This window comes from Neolamprologus multifasciatus, chromosome 9, assembly GCF_963576455.1.
Source record: "Neolamprologus multifasciatus chromosome 9, fNeoMul1.2, whole genome shotgun sequence".
NCBI lineage: Eukaryota > Metazoa > Chordata > Actinopteri > Cichliformes > Cichlidae > Neolamprologus > Neolamprologus multifasciatus.
In genome coordinates, this window is record NC_140447.1 from 11,506,788 (window position 1) to 11,534,786 (window position 27,999).

General features: G+C 44.3%; 1 pseudogene across 1 annotated transcript; it reads right to left on the reverse strand.

Annotated features, from left to right (window-relative positions):
- Nucleotides 1-402: 402 nt before the first annotated feature.
- On the reverse strand, nt 403-26,070 carry LOC146511068 (protein NLRC3-like; annotated as a pseudogene). The gene is made up of 6 exons (XR_014876171.1): nt 25,751-26,070; nt 12,152-14,268; nt 5,068-5,241; nt 3,143-3,307; nt 1,332-1,505; nt 403-656 (listed from the first exon to the last, which is right to left on the reverse strand). The product of XR_014876171.1 is annotated as a protein NLRC3-like (transcript).
- Nucleotides 26,071-27,999: the final 1,929 nt, after the last annotated feature.

The following is a 27,999-nucleotide window of genomic DNA, read 5'->3' on the forward strand; positions in this document are numbered from 1 at the left end:
AAGTCCTTGGAGGCAGCTCACTAAACTCAGGGATGCAGACAAAATCAGCACTTGCAGGAACACAATGTGCCCTCTCACAATGAGCTTGGAAGCATAAACTGAGTTTTCCTCACTGAATGTTTTTGACAGTAAAAACACAGAACAGATTCACAGATGTGGTGAAAAAGGACACGACAGGTTCTGTTTGTTAGTTTGGTTTTTTTTTATTTGGTAAAGATTCAGAAATAACGAGAAGATCACATGTTTGAATATAATATTAATGTTCTGTAATTACACAAGTTGTAAAATCTTTCCAGAGTGAGACAGAGACTGTGCAGAGACTGTAGAAGGACAGAGCAGCAGCAGAGCAGTCCAGATACACTGATGATCCTCTGTCAGATCCAGAGGGACACACAGGGATGATGCTGGACTCTACATTGTGTCTGACAGTGGAGCTGTTCTCAGAGCAGTTCACTCTGCAGCACTGACAGTCATCTGCACTTCATTCCTCTGTCAGTCACTGCTGGATGAAGCTCTCCTCTCCACCTCCCAGTAACATGGCCCAGTCAGAGCGTCTCTACACACAAGCTGCTGCTGCTTCGACCTCTCTGGATCATCAGGACACAGCTGCTCCTCTCTCAGCACACACACCGTCCTGTTACCATCATCACCACCACCTGCAGAGAGAAGGAGGAAGAGCAGAGGAGATAAACGAATGTTTCCAGAGACTCTTCATCAGCTGTCAGTCAGTGATGCAGCACATCCAGTATAAAGAGCAGCAGGGACTTCAGTGCTGGGACTGTACTAGGACTCATTGTTGCTTCACTTCTTCTAATCTTTGGATTTTTATTGAAGTTGCTGAAAATGTTTTTCCCTCCTAGTTTGAGTTTGGACTTTCATTCATTAGAAGAACCTTGGTGTGTCCACTCTGAGCTCTGTAGGAACCCCAACAACAAGCCCAACAATCCAGATGGACGGTTCCAGCTGTTAACTGGAGGAATTCCATCCAAACATCTGCTCTCACTAAATTCTTCCTCACCTACAGACTGTGTTCTTCACTGCTTTAAACTTGGAAATGAATGCAGTCGTTGGTCTGCGTGCTGCTTTCTTCCGAGAGCTGATTGGCTGTTGACAGCGTTTGATCACAGCGTGTCAGCTGATACTATGGTGACCATAAAGGTGAGAAACAGGAAGTGTTTGTGTCCAATCCTGAAGCCTGTCACCATTCTCCTCTCACAGCTTCACTGAGAAGCTGCAGCTTTACAGGAAACACTGGATCTTTGTTTCATACTGACTGTGTTTAGTACAATACTGCTGACAGCACCACCCACTCACTCCATCACTCTACTTACTCCAGAGTCTCCAGTCTGTAGTCTGGACTCTGCTGAAGACCAGACAGCTGCTTCACATCTGGATCCTTCAGGTGGTTGTATCTCAGGTCCAGCTCTCTCAGATGGGAGGGGTTGGACTTCAGCACTGCTGCCAGATAATCACAGCTGATCTCTGACAAACCACAGAACCTCAATCTGTACAAACAATGAAAGATGTAAGTTTATTAGACACAGTGTGAGCTTGAAATCATTCAGTGTTTCATTATCTGTTCAGAGCTGAAGAAGGCTCAGAATTTAGAAGTTTAGAAAATGGAAACTCCAAACAGCTGAGGCCAACAGGAAGCAGCTTCAAACAGGAAACTGTGCAGAGTTTCAGACTATATGTCCTGATGCAGCCAGTTGGATTTTGGAGATTTGAATCTCTGTTCTGTGACTAAGTCCTTGAATCATTTCTTCCAGTTGGTCCAAAGAGACAGACTAAGTATTGGACATGTGTTGTGGCCTCCTTGGAACAACAGGAAGTTCCCAGCATATGGAAACAAAGGTTAAGTGTCCTATGGCACTCAGTGATGATGGTGCTGTGGCCCCACCACCTCCACCTCTTTGTAAAGGAACTAACTGTAATCTGAAGCTTCAAATGGAACTAAGGCTTCCTCCACCAGGTGGCAGTGTCTGATGAGAAAGTGTTAGTGGAGCTGGCCTGGAGTCAGAAACAGGAAGATGCAGGATTTGGGCTGAAATGGGGAAAAGTGGTTAGCACTAGTGCCTTAAAGCAAGAAGGTTGTAGGTTGAAGCTTGTTGGTCAGCTGGGCCTTTCTGTGGAGGTTGGATGTTCTCCCACAGTCCAATGAAATGCTGCTTAGGTTCATTGGTGCTTCTAAATTGGCTGTAGGTGTGGATGTGAGAGAGTGCTTCTCTGTCTCTCTCTGTTGGCCCTGTGATGGACTGCTCACCTGTGCAGGTGGACCACGCCTCTTGCCCTATGAAAGCTAGGGCACAGGCTCCAGCCCTGTGAGCCTAAGCTGAATAGACAGTTAGCAAAAATGATTCCTAGATGGCCTGAAATTCCCCAGTTAGCAGTTTGGTAGATAGCTATGACATGCTAATCCCATCCAGCAGCTGTATTCTACCTGTAAGCTGATCCCTGCTGAGCCAAAGCACTTTTTCATATACAAATTACAACCTTTAATAGAAACCTATTGGCCAGCATCTTATTAGCCTGCTGTTAGCTTCATTCCACAGAAAACTGAGAGAAACTAACAGAGTTGATAAAGAATAAAGAGAAATGTGCTGATTTAAAGCCTTTGAAGTGCTTCAGATGATCTCTGTCCACTTCTGTCCACTCATTCATTCATGTAAGCATTCTAATGCAGCTTTGATCTTCACAGTCTGCTTTATGAAACTCATTCTAACCCTGAACGTCAGAGTGTTCCTCCTTCTCTTTCCCATCATTCATGCTGGCAGTGGAGGAGATTTGGATGTTGGACTGTGTTTTGGATGATGTGTGTATGTTTGTGTTGGACTGCTGTCTGTAAAGCAAATGGACATTTTGCTTTGGATTTCAGTGTCACACAGACTTTAAGGTGGAATAAAGACTTTGAGAGTTTCACAGTGAATTATCCAGTGGAGGATTTTTCTTCTTCTTTGAAGGTTTGAAATGTAAACATTGTTCTGTTACAGTCAATGGACTAAACCAGAGAAGAAGAAAACAGACTTTACCATGAAGATCCTCAGTGTGGATCAGTATAATATCAGCCTGATGTCTGCAGTTTAGTGTCAGCACAACTTTCACATCATATTCATCTCAGCACAACTAAAACATGCTGGCTGACCTCAGAGCTTCAAGTCCACATCCTGGACTCTCCAGGAAACCACACAGATGCTTCACTCCTGAATTCTGCAGCTTGTTATTAGTCGACGACCAGGAGTCATTACTCAGGTCCAGCTCTCTCAGATGGGAGGGGTTGGACTTCAGCGCTGCTGCCAGAAAATCACATCTGATCTCTGACAAACCACAGCCCTTCAATCTGTATAAAGAATGAAAGATGTAAGTTTATTAGACAAAGTGTGAGCTTGAAATCATTCAGTGTTTCATCATCTGTTCAGAGCTGAAGAAGGTTCATAATGTAGAAGTTTAGAAAATGGAAACTCCAAACAGCTGAAGCCAACAGTAAGCAGCTTCAAACAAACACAACAAGAGAGAAAAGTCTGAATGTTTCACATCAAAGTTGAACATTTCTCATAAAAACAGGAAAAAGACTTGAAAAAGTCGTGTTTGTCCTTCCAGGAACCACATGGCTTCACTTTTAAAGGTGAAGTGTGAAAGAAATGGACATATTTGAAGTCCAACACCTTTTTCCAGTCACATTATTACAGCAGACAAACTACAAGCTCATTTTCATTCCAACAAGTCATCTTCTGACCTGGACTAACAACACTGGTCTCTATTTGCAGCTGGCTGTGAGACCAGTGCTTAGGGAGCGTCTACAAAGTGCAACACTGAAAGAACATCACACACTAATTTGCTTCCAGCACTTTCACACAAACATCTACTGTCATTATTCATATTCCTGCTCCTCTGGATTCACACGGAGCCTCTGCTCTTTATTTACCCGTTGCCATGGTTAATCGTAGTATAGTAGTATAGTACATGATTACATCTAAACCTGAATCACAACACTCACAACACTCCAGCAGGCGCAGCCATCAGCCATCAGCTGTGCAACACTCACACAAATATATCAACTGTGTTTAATATTTTGGCACATAGATCATTTATGTGCTTCAGCTCTTCTTACATTTTACCACCAACACGTTTCAAAAGGAGCAGCTTTTACTTTGAAGGCCAGCTGTCTCTGTTTCCTGTTTTCATTGTTTATAATGGAACAAGTCGATGCTTCAGTGCGTTGAATTGTGTTACACAAAAATAAGAAAAGTTTTCACGTTGTTCAGGCAGAATCGAGCGTTGAAGAATGAATTCACATGTCAATAAACATTTTCATCAGCACAAGCAGGACAATGAAAGCAGGAAATACCCCAAACTGCCATTTCTCATTCTACAACTTCAACAACTGCACATGAATTGAACTTCACACACAGACCCACAGTCTCTGGTTGCTCTGAAATCTCACTGACAGCCAATAAAAATAAAGAAAAGTCCAGACCGACAGTCTCTGTGGGGTTAGGCAGTGAACTGCTCACGCTGTGTTCAAGTGCATCACAAACTATTGGAATTGGATCCAACTTTGTGAAGCAGATTTCTTCTTAGCTGCTGTTTTGAACATTTCCTCATAAACTGTATTAAACTCTGTAAATGAACTGAGAACTACTTCATTTTCCCGTTCACTTCTGTACGTTAGTGTATAAATGAATGTTAGACTGGGCTCCATGGAAACACTTGGACTGGTCTCAGCTGCCTGCTTTCTGTAGTCATTCCAACAGAGTCCTTTCTCTTCTCCAGCTTCTGTTTGAAATCCTCTCACAGAGACTGAATCCTGCTTTGTTGTCATGTTTGGGCCTGTGTTAGGCTGCTCTGTGTTCCTCTGTTTTAACACGCACCTCACCACAGCAGCTGTGTGGGTCGTCTCTGTAGCAGCCAGATCAGCTTCTGATACCATGAACATCATCACAGCTCCTAACTTCACCTTTATTAGCTTTGAAATTCATGGCTTTCTTTTCTCTCTGTTTCCACACAAGCTCAAAGTCTCTGCAGCCTGAAATATAGAAAAACAACAACAGCTGCAGTCAGTGAACTCACGTCAGAGTCTCCAGTCGACAGTTTGGACTCTCCAGTCCAGCACACAGAAGCTTCACTGCTGAATCCTGCAGCTTGTTGTTACTCATGTCCAGCTCTGCCAGATGGGAGGGGTTGGACTTCAGAGCTGAGGCCACAACTTCAAAGTGAGTCTCTGAGAGTCGACACCGAACCAGTCTGTGATTACACAAAATATAAAATGTGTTATTATAAAAGTAGAAAATCTGCATTATAAACACCGACTGAATGTATATGAAGACAAAACAGAGTGAGGTCATAATCTGATGAACATCTGCTCTTCACATCTGTGCTTCAGCTCCTCTTACTGTGTTTGCCATGACACAATGATTGAGTCTCTCTCAGACCTGCAGACTTTTAATAAGAATCTTTGTTTGGCTTTAACCTGCAGATGAAGGAAGAAGATGGTGTCACATTTAGGCTTCCATAATGTCCACAGTCTGTCAGTGAGATCTGATCCAGAGTCAGAGTGAAAACACACATTTGGACTGTTTCCTGTTTTGACTCCAGGACATTTTGAATGAGCTCAGCTCAGTGAAGAGCTCCAGCTGGGAAAGATGATCTCTATTTGCTACCTGCTGCTGACAGGTACGACTGTTCACGTCCACACGCAGGAAAAATCTGCTGACTGTTATCAAACGGAGCAGAAATCTCATCACTGCACAATAATGATGAATGAACTCAGAGCTGCTGATATCAGATCTGATTTCAGGGGAACTAAACTAAAAAGGAACAAATAGAAGCAACCATCATGACTCTGTTTGACCTTTAGATCAGAAACTATGGTTCAGAACAGCAGCAGGATTTCAGGCACCGTCACATCCTCAACATCCATATTCCAAATGCTCTTCCTGACAGGACACTCTTTGTTCCCACTCAGGGAGTTTCCATGTGTGGCAATCATTTCTTAATCTCAGTAGACTGGGAGGTTTTTTCATCTCATTAATCTCTTTCCTAACATCAAACTAGATAAATCAAACAAAGGAACTGGAGTCTGTCTAATTTCTGACCCCAGTAAAGCTTGTACTGGGATACCCTGACATACTCTTTCTCCATCTGCTCCCACAGCCTCATATTCACAGCTGTCCCTTCTTTCAGCATCAACACTCAGGGTGGGGGCGAGGTCAACACCAGTCAAAACCATTGCTTTGGCCTTATGGCCATTTTATTAGTGGGCGTTTCTCAGTAACAAGCAGGCCTACGCACAGGTGTTTGGACTTGTGTGGACCCGACCTATACTTAAAAAGCCTCTGTTTCTGTGTCACCAGCTACATTTTTTATATTTTCTTTAGGGGAGAATGTAGTAGCGTAAGTTTAAAATATCGATTTGTTAAGATGCAGCGTATTCACTCCAACATCTTTGGAGAGCGGTCAGAGCTCGTACACTGCAGACAAACATGTCTCCCAGCACATAGCTGACTGTCAACTCTCTAAGATTGGATATGATTCATTTAGATTATATCTGTAAGGTGAAGTTTATCTCGGTGTTTATTTGTTCCAGAGGAAGTCAGCTTGGGTCAGATTAAAGTTTAATAACTGAACAATTTTAATGAACCATAACACTTTCCTGGAGCATATATGGAACTGAATCAGTCACTTTTCTTTATTTCCTGATGTTCATATGTGACATACATGTTTAACCATTAATTTGGAATTAAACTGACATTTGATATATTTTAAGGAGGAAAGAAAAATTTCACCAGAGGATGTTGATGCTGTTCATGGAGACTGAAGACAGAATGATTTATCTGTCTGTTTCTTAATATTTCTGCTGCTCTTTCCTCTGGTGTAAAAAAAATTTAAACTTTTGGTTTTAATTCAAAATAAATGGTTAAAATGTTGAAATACCAAAAAACTTGTGGTTTTAGTGTTGATATTCTGTGAGTTATTTGAGTTATTTAAAGAGATCACACAGGTACAGGACATATTTTATGTTTAAGTTTATGCATGTTTGTGGTGTGATGTGCATGTAGTGGGCTGTTATGTTGTAAACTGTGTGGATGTGTTTGGGAACAGAAAGATTATTTTACTGCATAAAATGGCGCTGATCACATCAGCTGTTTCTGCCGCTGACACACTCGGCCGGTGAACCACTTGACTCACACAGGCTCTCCTCCTCCACAGTCCTCGTTTATGAAGAGCTTTACAAACACAACATCACGGCTAACAGCAGGATTCTCCCGTTTCAGTGCCAAACAGCTACTTCCTGCTACAGACAGTAAAGTGGACAGTTTGTCCTGGTTTAACATAAACTCACTGCTGCAGCACTAAAGTGAACACTCATGTTTAGTTTTAGTGTCCTTATTTTCCTCGGAGTCATCGATCCTGTCACTAGATAGCTAACATAAACTAACGCAAGTCTGTTAGCCTCAACCAACCAGTGTTTTAGAGCAGGGCTCAGGGGTGTAAACGAGCCTTTATATGTGTTTCATCTCCATTTTTATATTAAACTGAACCAAAAAACAGAAAACTTCACCTGATGTGTCTGTGTAGGTTCTCATCATACAGTCATGGTAATCTAAGGAGCCTGGAAAGAAAAGTGACTTCTTTAAGTTTCTTGAAGATGTTTCATCTCTTGAAACCTCTGCTGATAATCACCCACACCCTTTTTCACACCTTGGTTCATGTGATGAGCCACATGATCAATAGTTGATCAACAACCCTCTTAAGGGACACTCCCACTAGGATTAAAATCTGTGACTCTCCACTATTTGGTTTTAGAAGTGAAGAAGCTGAATGTTCGGATTAAACATCTTCAAGAAACTTAAAGCAGTGCACTCGCTTTTCTTTCTAAGCGGCCCTTCTTAGATCACCTGATACAACCTGAGTAAATTATGTCGAGTGTCAGCGGGATTTGAAAACTCTACGGCATGACCTGGGTGTTGCTGGTGGCATCATGAGCTTAGACCCCTCAGTCAGCCCGGTCTAAAGTCATCGCAGCACTAACAGGCACAAATAGGCTCTAACGTGACAAACTGACCCGACATTTAAAGAGTGCCCACTACAGTCTCAGCTAAAACATATTAAAATGTGCAATGCCAAGGAATGTACACTGGACTCCATTTCAGTGCAAAATAATAAAACAAAGTAAATCCATCCACCCATCCAATCTCCTCTGCCTGTCTTTATTATCAATAAAATAATTAATAAAACAGAAAATCACAGAAACAGTAATCTTTGTTATTGCATCATCACACATCAGTTCCCAGTAACTAGTCAGAATGAGACGTTGTTTTCATCTTTCTCACACTCATCTCACTCCCCGGTCACAACAGGTGGTGACTTTAACAGGTGTTACAACCTGGCTCAAAGCTGCAAAAGAGGGTGGAGACTGAAAACAGAGACTGGTTTCATTTTGAAGTACTTAATAACCTCGGCTAAAGATGACACCAGACAGCGTGACAGGGTCTGACAATGAGTGGTGTCGTCGTCCTAGCCAACCTCGGCAGTTATTCACACGCCATGACCAAAAACTCCTGCAGTGTCACAGCAGATAGAGGAGGAGTCACAGAGGAGCGTAACAGCTGTGACAGATGCAACAGGAGGACGAGCTCCAACAGTAAACACACTGTGAAGACAGGAAAGCAGTCACGAGTGATGTTAGTCCTGTTTTTATCTTCACTAACACCTCTCTAACGTCACATGTAACAGAACACAGACACATCTGATTATCAGGGAGCACGACCCACATCTTTGCCTCACTATGTTTATAAGAAGAGACTGAAAATAATGATTCTTCCAACATATCACCAACACATTTATGGCAAACAGATAACAGCGAGTGACAAGAGGTGAACTGTTTCATATGCAGTTCACAGGGGTAAATACATTTAAACCAAAGACACTGGAAGACAAAATGAAAGGAACTGAAGGTGACAATTCAAGAAGCTCAAATGTAACATGATCAAGATTTCCTGTTAAAAACAGATGTGTAAAGTATAATAGTATACTATACTAATAATAGTGTGTAGTATGATAGTAGACTATACTAATAATAGTGTGTAGTATGATAGTAGACTATACTAATAATAGTGTGTAGTATAATAGTATACTATACTAATAATAGTGTGTAGTATAATAGTATACTATACTAATAATAGTGTATAGTATAATAGTATACTATACTAACAATAGTGTATAGTATAATCATAAATCTGGCAAATGTTGAAAACTTCTATACAATCTCAATATTATGGAGGATCAGAAGAGTCAAAACGCATCAAAATACATTTCATGCTTCAATAATAAATTGTGCAATAAAACATGAGTAAATTTATTTCATTTTAAAAAACATTTTTAAATTTTTAAAACGATTTTAAAACCTTTAAAAAAATAAAATCCAAGATTTACTTTGTACATTTAAAATGGTGATTCCACTCATTTGAAAATCCATTTCTTCACTGCATTTCCCTTTCCTGTTAGCTCAGGATTACCATATTAGGCATTAGCTGACCTCTGACCTTATATTCAACTTGGGTGGTGTTAGAGTCTCGTCTCTGTTTTTACAGATGATGTGGTTCTGTTGGCTTCATCAGGTGATGGCCTCCAGCTCACAGTGGAGCTGTTCTCAGCTGAGTGTGAACCCGTGTGAATGAGAATCAGCACCTCCACATCTGAGGCCATGGTCCTCAGCTGGGAAAGGATGGAGTCCACCCCTTGGTTTAGAGACGAGTTCTTGCCCCAAGTGGAGGAGTTTAAGTATCTTGAGGTCTTGTAAAGAAGGGGGAGGGGAGCAGGAATCAACAGTGATAGGTTTGTAGCATAAACCTATTCGCTGGAACGTTCAGGACAATTTGCTACACAGCAAAAACAAGACACAAGTAGGCAAAGTTCTTTGTAGCACTCATGCATGAGGGAGACCTGCCTGGAGCCAAGTGTCGTTCCACCCACTTGACTTCCGTCAGACTCTCAGCCAGGTTCCCCATAGCACTCCTTTTGTTGTGGTTACATGAATATGCATAGGGTCATTAACATATGACATCTTACATAGGTATACCAAGGCTCGCAAAATTTCAAAATCTCTGGTAGCCTTTTGGGCAGGCATTCTTCAGTTTTTGGTAGCCCAAAATAAATTTAAGTAGCCCGAATAAAAAAGAAAGCTATTTTTTTATGTTTTGTTTCCTTTACAATATTATACATTAAAGTATAATATTGTAACGGAAACAAAAGTTAATCAAAAACATTGTTAAAATACAAATCACAGCAACTGTATAAATTACAACCATCAGCTCAAATACTTGGTTCTAATTGAACAGAAATTTCTATGAACTTGTAAGAACTGTGTAGAACATGAATCAGTCTGTGTCAGATCCTGAATCTGAAATTTCCACTGAAGTCACGGGTAAGAAGTAAGTGGAACCAAGATTGAGGCCATTTGCTTTTTGAAGTTTGCAAAGACTGATAAATTTTGCCAAATGTAGTTCACTCTTTGCAACATAGCACGCTGTTCTAAACAGCTTTTTCAGGAATTCTTGTTGTGCTTGGTTTATTTTTAGTATGGTTTTTTTTTCCCAATTGCTGTTTGTTCTGGGAAAGATACTGCAGACTGGGCAATAATGCATTTCTCATGAGTTCTGATGGGGTCTTTCTTAAAATTACTGGTCCCAGTAACAAAGGCGCTTGTCGACTCAGAAATCAAATGAAACTCACAACACACCTGGCAGAACATCATGTTATTTAGCTTGTCATATTCCAGCCACAGAAATTCCTCATAGTCTGATTTGTCATAACTTTTCCGTTTTGTGATCGGCTTTTCTTTGGCTGCCCCTTCTTCACCCTGACCTGTCTTATTTGGCTCAGCAGAACTAAAATACCAGTTTAAGCTTGCTGCGAGAGGTTTCACTTGTCGTGTTTGAATAGTAAGCTAATCAGTGATAAGACGATGTCAGAGGAATTGGTGCGCAATTAATCGTCACTCACCAATCAGTACTGCTGCTCTCTACACACCGTTCGCGCGATCGCAAAATGAAAGTGAAAGCAAAAAGCAAGCGCAAATTCAAACGCGATTTCAATATGTCACATATTGACAGTGGCTCATCGATGCCAATGACATAATTACTCAGCTACATTGGCGAAAGAATGCAAAAGCATAGACATATATTTTCCTTCCTACGATAGCCCGACGGGCAGGGCTGAGTTAGATTTTGATAGCCCGACTGGAAAAATTTGCGAGCCCTGTATACGTGTGTGTGTGTGTGTGTGTGTGTGGGTGGTCAGGGTGTGACCCCATAAATGACTTCCCTAAACCAGTTCATCTAAACAAAAGGCACTTAGACTAAAACAGATATAGATACGTTTATCCTACCATAAAACAATAAGACAAGGTATGTCCTTTCCCATGCTCCCAAAATGTGGGTGTGAATGCCAGAACACTCTGGAATGCACACAACGTCTCTGCAGACTACTAAGGATCAAAACTCTATCAATCTACAACTAATTATAAAACTCTAAGCATATATGGGTAGATATTTCTTAATACAAATGACAATAATAAAATCTAAACCCATCAAACAGACAGACTGTTGCTGCGGTAACAGTGAGGTGGACGCTGTACCAGTCCATCGTGGTGAAGAGAGAGCTGAGCGTAAAAGCGAAGCTCTAAATTTACCGGTCGATCTACGTCTCTGCCCTCACCTATGGTCACGAGCTGTGGGCAGTGACTGGAAGAACCAGATTACAAGTGGGGAAAATGTTCTCTGAAGGGTAGATGGTGTCTCCCTTAGAGACGGGGTGAGGAGAATCCCCTTCACAAAAGCAAATCAAGCGAACAACTCTCTCCAGGAGGTAAACATTTAAATATCCAAGTCTACCATAAAGAGAAAACTGAATGAAAGAAAATACAGATGGTGCATTACAATTCATTGCATGTGTTTTACATTAAGAATGGAGGATATACCGTCCACTTTCACTCTGTCTGTAGCAGCAAGTGACTGAAACAGGAGAATCCAGCTGTTAGCCGTAATGTTGGTGTTTGTAAAGCACTTTATAACCAAGGACTGTGTTTTTAATTTAAAGATTAAACTATTAACCTGCACTGATCAATGATGTTAATGAGCACATCTGGACTCACCGAGCCTTTCTGCAGTTCCTCACAGCTGGAATCAGTCTCAGTCGGCCCTCCTTTGAAGCTTTGTACTTCTGCAGGTTCAACTCATCCAGAACCTTCTCTGACATCTGCAGCATGAAGGCCAGAGCTGAGCAGTGGATTACAGTGAGGTCCTTTGACCTTTTCTTTGCCTTCAGGAACTCTTGGATCTGCTGATGTACTGAGAGGTCGTTCATCTCCATCAGACAGTGGAAGATGTTGATGTTGCTGTCAGCAGAGGATTTAAACTTCTTATTCTTCAGGTTCTTAATGACTCTCTGGATGGTTCCTGGACTGTTTTCTGTCTGACCCAGCAGACCTCCTAAGAGTCTCTGGTTGGACTCAAGACAGAGGCCATGAAGGAAGCGGACAAACAGGTCCAGGCGACCATTTTTACTCTGGAGGGATTTTTCCATGGCTTGTTTAAGGAAATCATCCAGAGATGACCCACTGTACTTTTGCCCCAAAAAGTTCTTCAGCACCTCTGTCTTTCTGTTGGTGAAACAGTGGAACATGTAGACAGCAGCCAGAAACTCCTGAATGCTCAGATGAACAAAGCAGTAGACTGGTTTCTGGAAGATCACACACTCTCTTTTGAAGATCTCTGTACAAACTCCTGAGTACACCGAGGCCTCCGTCACATCCAGACCACACTGCTCCAGGTCTTCTTGGTAGAACATGATGTTTCCTTTCTCCAGATGTTCAAACGCCAGCCTGCCCAGCTTCAGAAGAACTTTCCTGTCAGCCTCCATCAGCTCCTGTGGACACGTCTCATGTCCCTCATGGTACTTGTTCTTCTTCCTCTTTGTCTGAACCAGCAGGAAGTGTGAGTACATGTCAGTCAGGGTCTTGGGCAGCTCTCCTCTCTGCTCTGTAGTCAACATGTGCTCCAGAACTGTAGCAGTAATCCAGCAGAAGACTGGGATTCTACACATGATGTGGAGGCTCCTGGATGTCTTCATGTGGGAGATGATTCTGCTGGACAGCTCTTCATCACTGACTCTCCTCCTGAAGTACTCCTCCTTCTGGGCGTCAGTGAAGCCTCGTACTTCTGTTACCCTGTCAACACATGTAGGAGGGATCTGATTGGCTGCTGCAGGTCGGGAAGTTATCCAGACGAGAGCCGAGGGAAGCAGATTCTCCTGGATGAGGTTTGTCAGCAGCTGGCTGACTGATGACTTCTGTGTGACATGAGACAACACTTTCCTTTTTTTGAAATCCAATGAAAGTCTGCTTTCATCCAGGCCGTCAAAGATGAACAAAAGTTTACAGACAGCGAGCTTCTCTGCTGTGACCTTCTGTAATGTTGGATGGAAAACATGGAGCAGCTCCAGAAGACTGTACTGCTCATCTCTGATCAGGTTCAGCTCCCTGAATGAAAGCAGAACCACCACACTGACATGTTGGTTCTCCAAGCCCTCTGCCCAGTCCAGAGTGAACTTCTGCACTGAGAAGGTTTTTCCAACACCAGTGACGCCGTTGGTCAGAACCACTCTGTTGGGTCTCCGTTGGTCAGATAAGGCTTTAAAGATGTCCTGGCACCTGATTGGAGCGTCATGGAGGGCGTCCGTCTTGGAAGCTGTCTCCAGCCGCCTCACCTGATGTTGGGTATGAACCTCTTCACTCTGTCCCTCTGTGATGTAGAGCTCAGTGTAGATCCTGTTGAGGAGGGTTCTACTTCCTGTTTCATCACTTCCTTCAGTCACACGTTCACATCTCCTCCTCAGACTGATCTTATGTTCATCTAAAACCTCCTGCATCTGCTGAAAGAAAGAAAAACAGAAAGAAAACTCTTCAATGTCTGAACAACACAAGAAGTCAAGTTTTCAGAAATGAGTCCATCAGCAGACAGATGTTCAGTCTTACTTTGTACACAGCTGCTCTGACTGGCTGTCTGCAGTCCAGCCCTGGTTCTGGATCTTTCTCCACACTGGGGACAGGACGAGTCTCCCGATGAAGCAGACTGGTCCCAGTATGAGGAGATGCACTGTCTGCAGAACCAGTGTCCACAGCTGGTAGAGACTGGATCCTTCAGGACGTCCTGACACAAAGCACAGCAGGACAGCTGCTCCTCCTCACAAACACCGCTCCTCTTCCTCCCTCTGTGAACACATTTCTTTATCACTAAAATCATTGACTGTCAGTGACAAACATCCAGATTTGATGACACTGTGCAGAAGCTCTGATGGTCACAGAGAAAAGTCAAAGTAGAGAAACTTGTGTTTGAGTTCAGAATCCAAGTTTCCTTTGCTGTTCCTGTCTTATTAAACACAGAGTGATCAGCCTACAAACTCCACAGTAAAAGCCTTCATCACAGAGCTGATTATGTCCTTCACTGGATGTATTGGAAGTTTGGGATCCATCACTTTGAACTGACCTTTGACCTCTTCTAAAAACTGTGGTGGAGCAGTGGTGTCACATTCAGAGCTTTCAGCTTTATTTTGAAAGAGTTCAGTCATCAGGAAGTGATTCTGGGTTCTGATTTTCTTTCTCTTATTTTACAGAAGTGAAGAAGAAGTAAAAGCTTTGAAATGATCTGAGTGATATTTTTGAACATTGCCACCAAATTGAGTTCAGCCTCCAGTAGTAACTTTGTTTCATGATGCCTCCCTGATGATGTGATGTTTGATTACAAACCTGTTTATGTGTTAGACATGAATCACATGAACACAGGCAGAAAAAAGAAGCCAATGAAACAAATGACATAAACGTGTTCATTCACTGCCATAATCTAAATTTTCTATGTACAGATGTTTGTAAAGAACACGTGTGCAGCGCTTTGTTCTGAGTATCTGCTGTCAGCACACAGTGCAGCAATAACTACAACCAGACGTTTCTGTAGATCCTGAACATCAGCCTGGAGGAATCTGACCTCAGGTCTGCACACAGAGGAGCTTCACCTCTGGGAAGATGCTGAGAAGAAGCTTCTGCACCATCAGCACACAAACAGAGAGGAGCTTCTATCCTCAGACCATCCAAGTCCTAAATCAGAACATGCTCCCCTCATAGCATCACCATCAGGGTTTAAGCAGGACCTTACATCATATTCTTGTCTCACTGTCATATTTCAGATCATATCTGATTCATTATTACGTCACACACTGCTACACTGATCCTGCTGCTTCATTACTGCTGATATTACTCTGCTCACTCTGTTCAGTTACTCTGTTTACATCACTTTGCTCATTTGCTTTGTTCTGCTTGCACTGCTCTGTCAGTACATGCTGTGCTAATATGGCACAAAGCACTTTAACATTACATCTGCACAATGTTTCATTATTCCATTTAATGATTGTTTTGTTATTGGACTTCTGTGCAAATCACAGTTTGGCCATAGCGAACACCTTGTTTGAACATAAGAGTGTCCATAAGTGCACGTGGCACCAGGACGCTCTAGGCCGCACGTCGATGATCGATTTTGTAATCGTATCACCAGACCTGCGACCTTATGTTCTGGACACTCGGGTAAAGAGAGGGGCTGAGCTGTCAACTGATCACCACCTGGTGGTGAGTTGGATCAGGTGGCGGGGGAGGACGCTGGACAGACCCGGTGCATCTAAACGCATAGTGAGGGTGTGCTGGGAACGTCTAGCAGAGGCCCCAGTCCACGAGATCTTCAACGCACACCTCCGGCAGAGCTTCAACAGCATTCCGAGGGAGACTGGGGACATTGAGTCCGAATGGTGCATGTTCAGCATCTCCATTGCCGAAGCTGCTGCATTGAGCTGTGGCCGCAAGGTGGTTGGTGCCTGCCGTTTTGGTAATCCCTGAACCAAATGGTGGACACCAGAGGTGAAGGGAGCCACCAGGCTGAAGAAGGAGCCCTATCGGGCTTGGTTAGCCTGTGGGACTCCGGAGGCAGCCGACAGGTATCGACAGGCCAAGCGGAATGCGGCTCGGGCAGTGGCTGAAGCAAAAACTCGGGTGTGGGAGGAGTTCGGAGAGGCCATGGAAAAAGACTTTCGGACTGCCTCAAAGAGATTCTGGCAAACCGTCAGGCGTCTCAGGAGGGGAAAGCGGTGCTCTACCTGCACTGTGTATAGTGCTGGCGGAGCGCTGCTGACGTCGACTGAGAAAATTGTCAGGCAGTGGAAGGAATACTTCGAGGACCTCCTTAATCCCACTGACACGTCTTCCTAGGAGGAAGCAGAGTCTGTGGATGAGGGGAATGACCCGCCAATTTACGGGGGCAAGGTCACTGAGGCAGTTAAACAACTCCTTGGTGGCAGAGCCCCTGGTGTTTATGAGGTCCGCCCTGAGTTCCTGAAGGCTCTGGACGTTGTAGGGCTGTCCTGGTTGACACGCCTCTACAATGTTGCGAGGAGATCAGGGGCAGTACCCCTGGACTGGCAGACCGGGGTGGTGGTCCCCATCTTTAAGAAGGGAGACCGGAGGGTGTGTTCCAACTACAGGGGGATCACACTCCTCAGCCTCCCTGGGAAAGTCTATGCCAGGGTGCTGGAAAGGAGAGTTCGTCCGCTAGTCGAACCTCTGATGCAGGGGGAACAATGCGGTTTTCGTCCTGGTCGCGGAACACTGGACCAGCTCTTTATCCTCTCAAGGATACTTGAGGGTGCATGGGAGTTTGCCCAACCAGTCTACATGTGTTTTGTGGACTTGGAGAAGGCATTCGACCGTGTCCCTCGGGGTGTCCTGTGGGAGGTGTTGCGGGAGTATGGGGTGTCTGGCCCATTGCTACGGGCCATTCGATCTCTATACAACCATTGCAAGAGCTTGGTTCGCATTGCTGGCAATAAGTCGGACTCGTTCCCGGTGGGTGATGGGCTCCGCCAGGGCTGCCCTTTGTCACCGGTTCTGTTCATAATTTTTATGGACAGGATTTCTAGGCGCAGCCAAGTGGCAGAGGGCTTTCACTTTGGTGGCCCCAGAATCTCATCTCTGCTTTTTGCGGATGATGTGGTTCTGTTGGCTTCATCAGGTGGGGGCCTCCAGCTCGCACTGGAGCGGTTTGCAGCCGAGTGTGAAGCAGCGGGAATGAGGATCAGCACCTCCAAATCTGAGGCCATGGTTCTGAGCCGGAAAAGGGTGGAGTGCCCACTCCGGGTTGGGGATGAGTTCCTGCCCCAAGTGGAGGAGTTCAAGTATCTCGGGTCTTGTTCACGAATGATGGGAGAAGGGAGCCGGAGATCGACAGACGGATTGGGGCTGCGGCTGCAGTGATGCAGACGCTGCACCGGTCCGTCGTGGTGAAGAGGGAGCTGAGTGTAAAAGCGAAGCTCTCAATTTACCGGTCGATCTACGTCCCTACCCTCATCTATGGCCACGAGCTGTGGGTAGTGACCGAAAAAACAAGATCGCGGATACAAGCGGCAGAAATGAGCTTCCTCCGAAGGGTGGCTGGCCTCTCCCTTAGAGATAGGGTGAGAAGTTCGGCCATCTGGGAGGGGCTCAGAGGAGAGCCGCTGCTGCTCCACATCGAAAGGAGCCAGCTGAGGTGGTTGGGGCATCTGACAAGGATGCCTCCTGGGCGCCTCCTGGGTGAGGTGTTCCAGGCATGTCCCACCGGGAGGAGGCCCTGAGGCAGACCCAGGACACACTGGAGAGATATCTCTCGGCTGGCCTGGGAACGCCTTGGTGTTCCCCCGGATAAGCTGGAGGAGGTGGCTGGGGAGAGGGAGGTCTGGGCCTCTCTGCTTAGGCTGCTGCCCCCGTGACCCGGCCTCGGATAAAGATGGATGAATGGATTGTTTCTAATGTTTTGTCCAGTGTTATGGCCCGTCTAGGCGCGGCCAGACCACAACATAAGGGGTGATCCATCCCCGTCCAACCCCAAGCAGCACGTCACACACTTAATATTTTTGTGACAGTGATTTATTTACAAAGTGCGTTAAACCAAGGAAGGGAGCACATCTTAACGTCAGGGTGAACCTAAAGCCAAAACAACAAACAAAAGGGTAACCTATCTCAAAAATTATCAACTTACCTACCCAAAAGAACTAAACCAAACCACACTCACTTCCCTCCCTGCCTAACAAAAACAGGAGAAAACTGATCAAAAGAAAAGGCGGTCCACCCCTACGTGCTCTTACATCGAGTAACATAACACAGTGACATAGTGAATGGTCTGTCGGTCGGGTTGGGCCGAGGATGAATCACATAGAAGTCGCCGGCGGTCTCCTCTTATCTGCTGCCTCCCGGTCCGCAGCCAATCGGTGCCAGCCATCCACCCGGACGCACCAATCCCGGAGGAGCACCTGGACACTTAAATTTGCATATGATTAAGATCAGTCGTAACACCCCCTTTCCCAAGAATTAACATTACCCCCAGAATGTTTAATTCAAGGAGAAAGTGCTCTAGACAGAGTATCAGCCAACACATTCTCTTTCCCTTTCTTGTAATGGATCTCCAAGTTAAAATCTTGCAATAACAAGGACCAGCGCATAAGTCTTTGATTGGAGTTGCGCATTTGGGAAAGAAACACTAGTGGGTTGTGATCGGTAAACACCTGCACAGGCAGCACACTTGACCCGACATAGACCTCAAAATGCTGTAACGCAAGGAGTAGGCCAAGAGCCTCTTTTTCGATGGTGCTATAATGGGTCTGGTGTCTGTTAAACGTTTTTGAAAAGTAGCAGACGGGATGATCTACACCGTGACCATCTTCCTGTAACAGAACAGCGCCTGCGCCACACGAGCTGGCATCAATTTACAAGGGTGCTCAAAATTCGGCGCTGCTAGCACTGGTGCACTGCACAACAATGCTTTGGCGGCTCTTTTTGTCTGCGGGACATGAAAATCTACAATGGCCTGTACCTTCGCAGCCACAGGGCGCACTTGCCCCTGTCCGACCTGTTTCCCCAAATAAGTAATGGTGGCTTTACCAAACTCACACTTAGAGAGGTTTAATGTGAGAGAAGATTCACAAAAACGTCTGAACACCTCAGAAAGCGTTTCCAGATGTTCTGACCACGTTGGAGAATAAATGACAATGTCATCCAAGTATGCCTCACAGTTTTTCACTCCAAACAATACCTTCTGCATCAGACGTTGAAACGTTGCAGGTGCATTTCGCAACCCGAAGGGCATTACAGTGTATTGGAGGAAATGATCTGGAGTTACAAAAGCAGAGACTTCAGAAGCTCTGGGGGTTAACGGGACTTGCCAATACCCTTTTAACAGGTCTAATTTAGTGACGAATGTAGCTGAGCCGACACGATCAATGCAGTCCTCCATTCTGGGGAGAGGAAAAGAATCAGGTTTTGTGACTGCATTAACCTTTCTGAAATCGGTACAGAAACGTGGGGTGCTATCTGGTTTAGGCACCAAAATACAGGGTGAACTCCACGCACTGTTACTGGGCTCAGCTAACCCATGTTTAACCAGGTATTCAACTTCCTGTTGCATTAAAATCCGCTTGGTTGGATTTAGTCTATAAGCATGTTGTTTTATTGGCTTATCAACTTCCACAACGATGTCATGAAACAGCACCGACGTCTGCCGAGGATGGTCAGAGAAAAGCAGCAAATTAGCGTCAATAAGATCAAGGATATCTTTGCGGGTGGAATCTGACAAATGCGACAGAAAGGATTCTACGTCCTCTAACACTTCTGAGTTTCGCAAACGGGCCACAGGCATACAACTGCTCTTGTCAATCAAGTCATCATCTTGCAAAACATACAATGGTGGTGCCGAACACACAGAGACAGGCGCTATGGGAGAGGTTTTCTCAGCTGCCACGTCCTCTCTGGAAACATAGCGTTTACGCATTTTAACGTGGCAAACCCTCAGTTTTCTCTTTCGATCGGGAGTTTTTACTACATAGCTAGTGTCACTTATCTTTCTGTCCACCTCATAGGGTCCGGAAAACCGAGCATGGAGGCTAGACCCAACTAAAGGAAGCAACACCAGAACTTTTTCACCAGGAGCAAAATGTCGGACCACCGTCTTTTTGTCATACCGGGCTTTCATGTTGCCTTGGGTTTGTTCCAAATTTTCACGGGCCAGCTGACATGCCCGGAAAAGACGCTCTCTAAAACTGCAAACATAATCTAACACATTATGTTCGGCTTGATGCGACTCAGATAACCACTTTTCTTTAAGTAGTCGCAGGGGACCGCGCACAGTGTGTCCAAAAACTAAGTCAGCCGGACTAAATCCAAGGGATTCCTGAGTGGTTTCTCTAACAGCAAAAAGCAAAAGTGGAAGCCCCTCATCCCAGTCTTTACCTGATTCAAGGCAGTATTTGCGCAACATGGTTTTTAGGGTTTGATGAAATCGTTCCAGTGCACCTTGACTCTCCAGGTGATAAGGGCTGGACGTTTGATGTTTAATTTTTAACTCCTTCAAAACCTGGGCAAACACCTTTGACATAAAGTTTGTTCCCTGATCAGTTTGAACAACTCTGGGTAACCCAAAAGTTGAAAAGAATTTTGTGAGGGCTTTCACAACGGCCTTTGCCTTTAATGTACGTAATGGAATTGCCTCTGGAAAACGAGTGGCGGCGCACATTACTGTTAACATGTACTGGTGGCCTGATTTTGTTTTTGGCAACGGGCCCACACAGTCCAACAGAACTCTCTCAAACGGCTCACCCAGCGCTGGAATCAGGTGAAGAGGCGCTGGCGGAATCGGTTTATTTGGCTTTCCCACTACCTGGCATGTATGACATGAGCGACAATATTTCACCACATCTGATTTTAGTCCAGGCCAAAAGAAGTTACGGAGTACACGGTGATACGTCTTTTTGACCCCAAGATGTCCAGCTAAGCTGGCATCATGAGCCAGACTGAGAATCTGGAGTCTACATTCCTGTGGCACCAGAACCTGATTTACTCTATGTAAATCAGTTGAGTCAGGAGACCAAGATCGCAACAGCACACCGTTCTCAAGGAAATATTTTACTGGAGCTTTAGATCCCTCTCTGTCCACAACAGAGGTAAAACAAGGCACCAGTGAAGGATCACCCTGCTGTGCTTTGATCAACATTTCTCTGGTCATATTCAAGCTCTGATTAATGTCCTCAGGTATCATTTCAGGAACATCACATGTGGGAATTTTTACAGAATCAATGGGTGAAACGAAATAGTAGTCTTCATCAAGCGTAGCCATAAACGACCCCGACAAATCCACAATCTCACCCATTTTACGAGCCTGCGCACGAGTAATTGCGCACGCAGGAAACACCTCTGAAGCAGGGGAGCCTGAGTCAGCAGCAAGGGCAGGAACATCAACAACTTCTGGCGGGGGGAAAACGTGCCCACCAGCTAGATCATTACCAAGAATGAAGGAAACTCCTGCGATGGGTAATCGCTGGCGCACAGCGACTTTAACGTAGCCCGACACTAACGGCGAATGCAGGTGTACCATATGCAGAGGGGCTTTTGGTGACATTTTTTATTCCCCACACTAGTATGTCGGAACCACAGGCTGTTTTTTCAGACAAAGGCAGCACAGACTCTAATAAGAATGAGTGGTACGCACCCGTATCTCTAAGAATCGTGACTGGCACTTTATCGTGTTCTTCACCCGTCAACGAAACAAACCCGCGTGACACAAATGGTAGGAACTGCGGATCAATGTCAGTTTTCGGGTTTTGTTCAGCGGTTTTAATCAAACCCACGCCTGCGGGGAATTTAGTGCCCCTCGCTTCTTTTCTTCTTAATACTGGACACGCAGCAATCAAATGTCCTGAGTCGTGACAATAAAAACATTCTCTACCGTTTGCTGATACATTTTTACGCACTGCTTTTGGTGACTTTTTTCGTTCAGAGAAATTTTCCTGAAACGAATTCTGTCCACAGAACACACTTTTGTGCGTTAAAACAAACTCGTCAGCCAGGAGTGCCGCGTTAGTGAGAGACGACACCTTTTGTTCGTTTAAATAAGTCACGATGCGTTCCGGCAAACACTTTTTAAACTCCTCCAGCAAAATAAGAGTTTTCAACTCCTCCGCAGTTTTCACTTTACATGAACAACACCATTTCTCAAACAACACATTCTTTTCTCGCGCAAACTCAACAAAAGTCTGGTTAGCAGTTTTATTAAGATTCCTAAATTTCTGCCGATATGCTTCAGGGACAAGTTCATACGCCTGCAGCACAGTTTTCTTAAGAATTTCATAATCTAGACTCTGCTCAATAGACAGGCTTGCACACACTTCTTGGGCTTTTCCCACAAGCTTACATTGGAGTAAGAGGGACCAAAACTCTTTCGGCCACTTCAAAGCAGCGGCTATGCGCTCGAATGCACTAAAATAAGAGTCTACCTCCGACTCGCGAAACGGGGGAACCAACTTGATGTGCTTACTTATATCAAAACTAGCAGAAGAAGAAGCATTTGTGCTTGAGGACGTTGGGGAAACATTAGCTGAGCCCTTTTCAAGCTCAAGAGCCCTGATACGGAGATGCATAGCTTGCACTTCCAGCTCCCTGTTGCGGGTTTCCACCTCTCTTATGCGGAGCGTGAGGCGCAGATCCTCAGTGGACGTAACTTCACTGGATTCAGAAATCCGATCAGCCTCGGTGCCAGCAGCAGAAGCATCAACTGCATTAGCATCCGCTTCAGATGCAGTGCCATCTGCCCCTTTCACTGGCTTGCTTTCCGCATCCCCTCGTGGTAGTAGCACACCTTTCCCCACTAGCTTTTCAGCCAGGGTTTCCTTCAACTCTGCCTTACGAGCACTGTAAGACACTTCCACATCATAAGAGTTAGCCACAATGAGCAGGTCCGCTTTCTTACATTTGTCAATTTTTTCCCATGAAGGTGCCTCCACAAAATCTTCAAGTGAAAAATCCATTCTCACACACACCCCCACACAAAAAAACAAAACTGCCAACCAGAACAAGACACGCCAACCCCAACACACCAACAAGCGAGAAAAGAGACGAAACGAGCCCCCAATTATGTTATGGCCTGTCTAGGCGCGGCCAGACCACAACATAAGGGGTGATCCATCCCCGTCCAACCCCAAGCAGCACGTCACACACTTAATATTTTTGTGACAGTGATTTATTTACAAAGTGCGTTAAACCAAGGAAGGGAGCACATCTTAACGTCAGGGTGAACCTAAAGCCAAAACAACAAACAAAAGGGTAACCTATCTCAAAAATAAACAACTTACCTACCCAAAAGAACTAAACCAAACCACACTCACTTCCCTCCCTGCCTAACAAAAACAGGAGAAAACTGATCAAAAGAAAAGGCGGTCCACCCCTACGTGCTCTTACATCGAGTAACATAACACAGTGACATAGTGAATGGTCTGTCGGTCGGGTTGGGCCGAGGATGAATCACATAGAAGTCGCCGGCGGTCTCCTCTTATCTGCTGCCTCCCGGTCCGCAGCCAATCGGTGCCAGCCATCCACCCGGACGCACCAATCCTGGAGGAGCACCTGGACACTTAAATTTGCATATGATTAAGATCAGTCGTAACACCAGTCACAGGAGCAGCTCAGCACATTTCATTGTGTTGTACGTGTATGACGATGCCTGTGACAAATAAAGAGCCTCGGACTCTTCAATCTTCTACATTTCTTTGGAGATCAGCTCAGTGGCCTGTTGAGACCATCTTTCTATTTCTGATGACTCAGTTCAGATTATTATCCAATATTCCTCTCTCATTTGTGTTCTGGGTCATCTTTGTCTCCTTTAAGTTTAAGATCACATTTATGTAGACATATAAAATTACAAAGTGGTCACAGAATTTCAAACATCCATAAATGAGTCAGCAGATCTCTTATATGGTCAGCTGAGCTCCATGACTGAAGAACATTGTTGGTGCAGGTTCATGACTGAAGTCTGGAGGTTTGTTTTTGGACACGTCACTCCTCATAGACACACAGCTGGATACTGGAGGCTGTGACCTCTGCATCTACAACCATATTGCATTCATTTACTAATCATCGATTAGTATACCACAAAAGACATGCAAGAAACACAGTATGAAGGCAAACTTCTGGCTTCAATAACATTCAATAGGTCAGGCAGAAACTTTTCTCAGATTTGATTCATGTTTTTATAGAACGATCCAGCTAAAAAAATATACCATTAGGTCAGGGGTCAGCAACCTTTAACACCCAAAGAGCCATTTGGACCCGGTTTCCACGCAAAAGAAAACACTGGGATCCGCAAATACTTTTTGACATCTAAAATTAAGATAACACTGTATATATTGTTTTTTACCTTTATGCTTAGTGTGAACAACTAAGGTGTGTTGCTTATGAAATCCATGAAGTGCTACAGAGAAAATTACATGTTATTTATGTAATAAACACTTTGAACTCTTAAAGAAATATAACAAAAGGAAAGCTGAACTAAAATGATCCAGCAAACAAAAACTGTTGTGAGCCACCCTTATATGGCCTTTGGTCTTTTGGAGCCTTGACCTGACTTTTAAAAAATAATTGGGAAAAAAGCACTATGCTGCTAAAAAATGAAAAATAGATATTTGCAAAATTCTGCCTAAATATGTATTTTACCAGGTTAATGTGTGTGGCGGGGCGTGGTCTGCAGCGCCACTGCAGGGGAGGCGGACGTACCTGAGCGGCACCTGCAATCACGCCTCGCCGCCTTAACATCTGTGCTATTGTTGGTGTGTGTCGGGCTGTGAGCTGCAAAGCTACACCCGGCTGTGTGTGCACAGCAACTGTGTGTGAGAAGCGTGTTCATGCAAACAGCGTCGGGTCTGCCGTGATATGTTTACAATGAGACTTCTGCTCCTGAACCTCTGCGCACAGCGTCTGCAAATCCAGGCTGTACGAAGTCACTTTCATCTTTACGCAGGACTGTAAGCTGTCATCTGTGAGGCGTGAGCGGTGTTTGTTTTTAACATAGTTCAGGGTGGAGAACAGCTGCTAACATAATGTGGATCCGAAGATCCATAATTGGCCTACCTGGGGTTGAAAGTCTTGATAAATACACGGCGTTTCGGTGGGTACACCGGCTTCCACGAGTGTGACGCTTATTTGAGCGATGAAAAAATAATAAAATATAATTTTATTTTTATATTTCAATATCACAATAATCTTCCAATGTAGAACTACAAGTTAAAAAAAGAACTAACATAAATAAAATACACTTCAACTAACTACTTCTAATTTATTTTCCCAAACCACGCGGAGCCGCAGGCTGCCGACCCCTGCATTAGTGTTAGTCAATGTTGCAACTGAACTGAAAAACAAAATATTTTGGTCCAAAGAAACAAAGTCACTATTAATACAACACAACCCCCCCCAAAAAGACCCATGTAGACCCCGGGCTCTGTGGGTCTTGTGCTCAGAGCTTGTTCCTATGCTGCCATGATTAATGCCTCTGTGCTGTTTTTCAGTCCAGCTTTGCTCAGCCACTGGTAGGATTTCTGGATGTCAGCCACTTCCTCTCCTGCTGGTGGTGTTGTTCTGACTTTCATTGGACGTCTTTGTCCAAAGCGACAGATGAAGGGCAAAGTAGATGTATTTGCATCAGCAGGAAAATACACCCCAAACTAGCATCATCATTATACAACTTTAACAACGGCCACTAAATTATACTTCATACACAGACCAGTGTTAGGTGAAGTTATGATGTCACTGGCAGAACACATTTATATAAACAACCTTTGAACTCTGAGTCAGCAGCTCTCTTACATGGTCAGCTGAGCTCCATGATTGAAGAACTTTGTTGCTGCAGGTCCATGACTGTAAGGTGGAGGTGTTTGTGTAACCCCGTAACTCCTCACAGACACACAGCTGGATGCTTCAGATGCTGCTCCGTCCTCTTCCTCCATCTTCTTGATGTCAGGGTGGAGTTAGTCTGAGAGGTAAACACACACACTCAGAGGTGCTGTTGTACTGGAAGCATCACACTGACGGGTTTCTAATGTTGGAGCTTTGGCCCTAAAGTCCAAACCAGTTATTTTAAAGGCTCAAAGTCTTTAAAAAAAACACCAAAACCATCACATAATTTAATAAGTACATGATCAGGTGGATGAAGGAACTCAGTGTGTTTGGGATCATCATCATGGTGAGGAGCCCACATGTTATGGCTCCTTTGCAGAGAAGCTGAGGATCACTGCAGGAAGTGAGCTCATGAAACCAAACTGCTGTTTGTGAGCAGAATGACTCTGGCTGTATCCCAATTCAGGGTCTGCAGCCTTAAAGTACGCAGCCTTAAAGTACGCAGCCTTAATGGTCCACAAGGGCCGCGTACTCAAAGACCGCTAAGGTCGGAAGGCTTGTAAAATGGGACGTTCTAGCCTCCGTCACGCTGCCCAGGTTGCCTAGCAACCATGATACTAACAGCTGGAAACATTTCATACAGCTTTGTTTGACAGAAATGAAGGAGAAAATATTTTGTTCATTTGTTTGTTTGTTTCTACATGAGCTTTGATCATTCTCTGTAAGATTAAGGTCAGCTATTGAACGGCGTATATTTTAAAGTAAAGGCTAACCAAGTTAGTACAAACGTCACTAATGTCACATAACTTTGCCAACATGTGGCCAACAGTAATGTTTTAATGTTCTTTGTTATTAAACATTTGCACATAAATAAGTGACATATTATTCAGTACTATTATTCTTCGGGCGCCCCTCATCTGCCGTTTTTTTTCGGCAAAATTATCCACACCCACCGCCGCGCTGTGCATTCTGGGATATGTTGGGCCACGAAGTCTACACCGCCACATCCTTATAATTCAGGGAAATGAAGGACGCATTTGAGGGCCGCATTTGGAGCAGCCTTTGAATTGGGACAGCCTTCGTCGCGTCGCTGTGACGTAATCGGCCTTAAAATGTGGCTTTTAAGGCTGCAGACCCTGAATTGGGATACAGCCTCTGTGTTATTGGACCTGCTCTGTGTTCTACATATGATCAATAATTCAAATATCTGTAGACATGTCATCTTATATTTGTTGCACTTGATCACATCTGTCTTTAAAAATAGATTTTAATGTCACTGAGAGTTCTTTTCTACCTTTATTGATTTATTTTGGAATAAATTAAATATATAGGTGCCAAAAACTGCCTGCAGCTTCTGTTCTGGGACAGGAAATTACTGTCAGGCTCAAAATGACTTCAGATTATTCATCACAGAGTGTTTATAGATTACAGGACACGTTACAGTTTTACTGTCGATGTTTTAGTTTAAAAGAATGACGTGATAAGGTCTTACTGTGAATCTGCGCGCCCATTGGCTAATAACTTGAGACTGACAGGTGGTTATCCAATCAGCGGCCTCATACGGACATAAAACTCTTAAAGTTTGTGTCTGAAGGGATTTTCAGATCAGACCTGATGTTACTGCCTACAGCCTGTTTACCGATATAATCAATATCAGATATCAGAGCAACAGAAACCTCGGTGATCAGGACGCCGGGACTGAGAACAGGAAGTGGCTCAAACGTCACAGTTTCATAAAGTCAGCCTGTCGCCATTTTAGTTTTTAAAAATGTCGTGATAAGGGCGGGTCTTACTGTGAACCTGCGCGTTCATTGGCTAATAACTTGAGATGGACAAGTCGTTATCCAATGAGCGCGCGGCCTCTTCCGACATAAATTGTTTCCTGTGAAAAAACAGAGTCTGATTATTTTTGCCTCCACTGACGGTGACTGAGCCTGTTGTTCCCGCCACAGAGACACAGTAATGTCAGAGCGGTGTTAACACTCACCTGCCTCAGCACAGCTCTCACTCTCCTGCTCCTCCCTAAACACAGAGGATGCTGGGACTTCTTCAGTCAAGTGTAACGGCAGCTTGCATCCAAAACTGTTGCGTTACTGCCACCTCCTGGCTGTTAATCGTCCGTCATTCCTGAATCCTCAGATCCTCTTGATGAGACCGGTATTTCTCAAAAAACGAAAAACCACCCCTTTCCCTTCACCATGACTTAACTCTTTAACCAC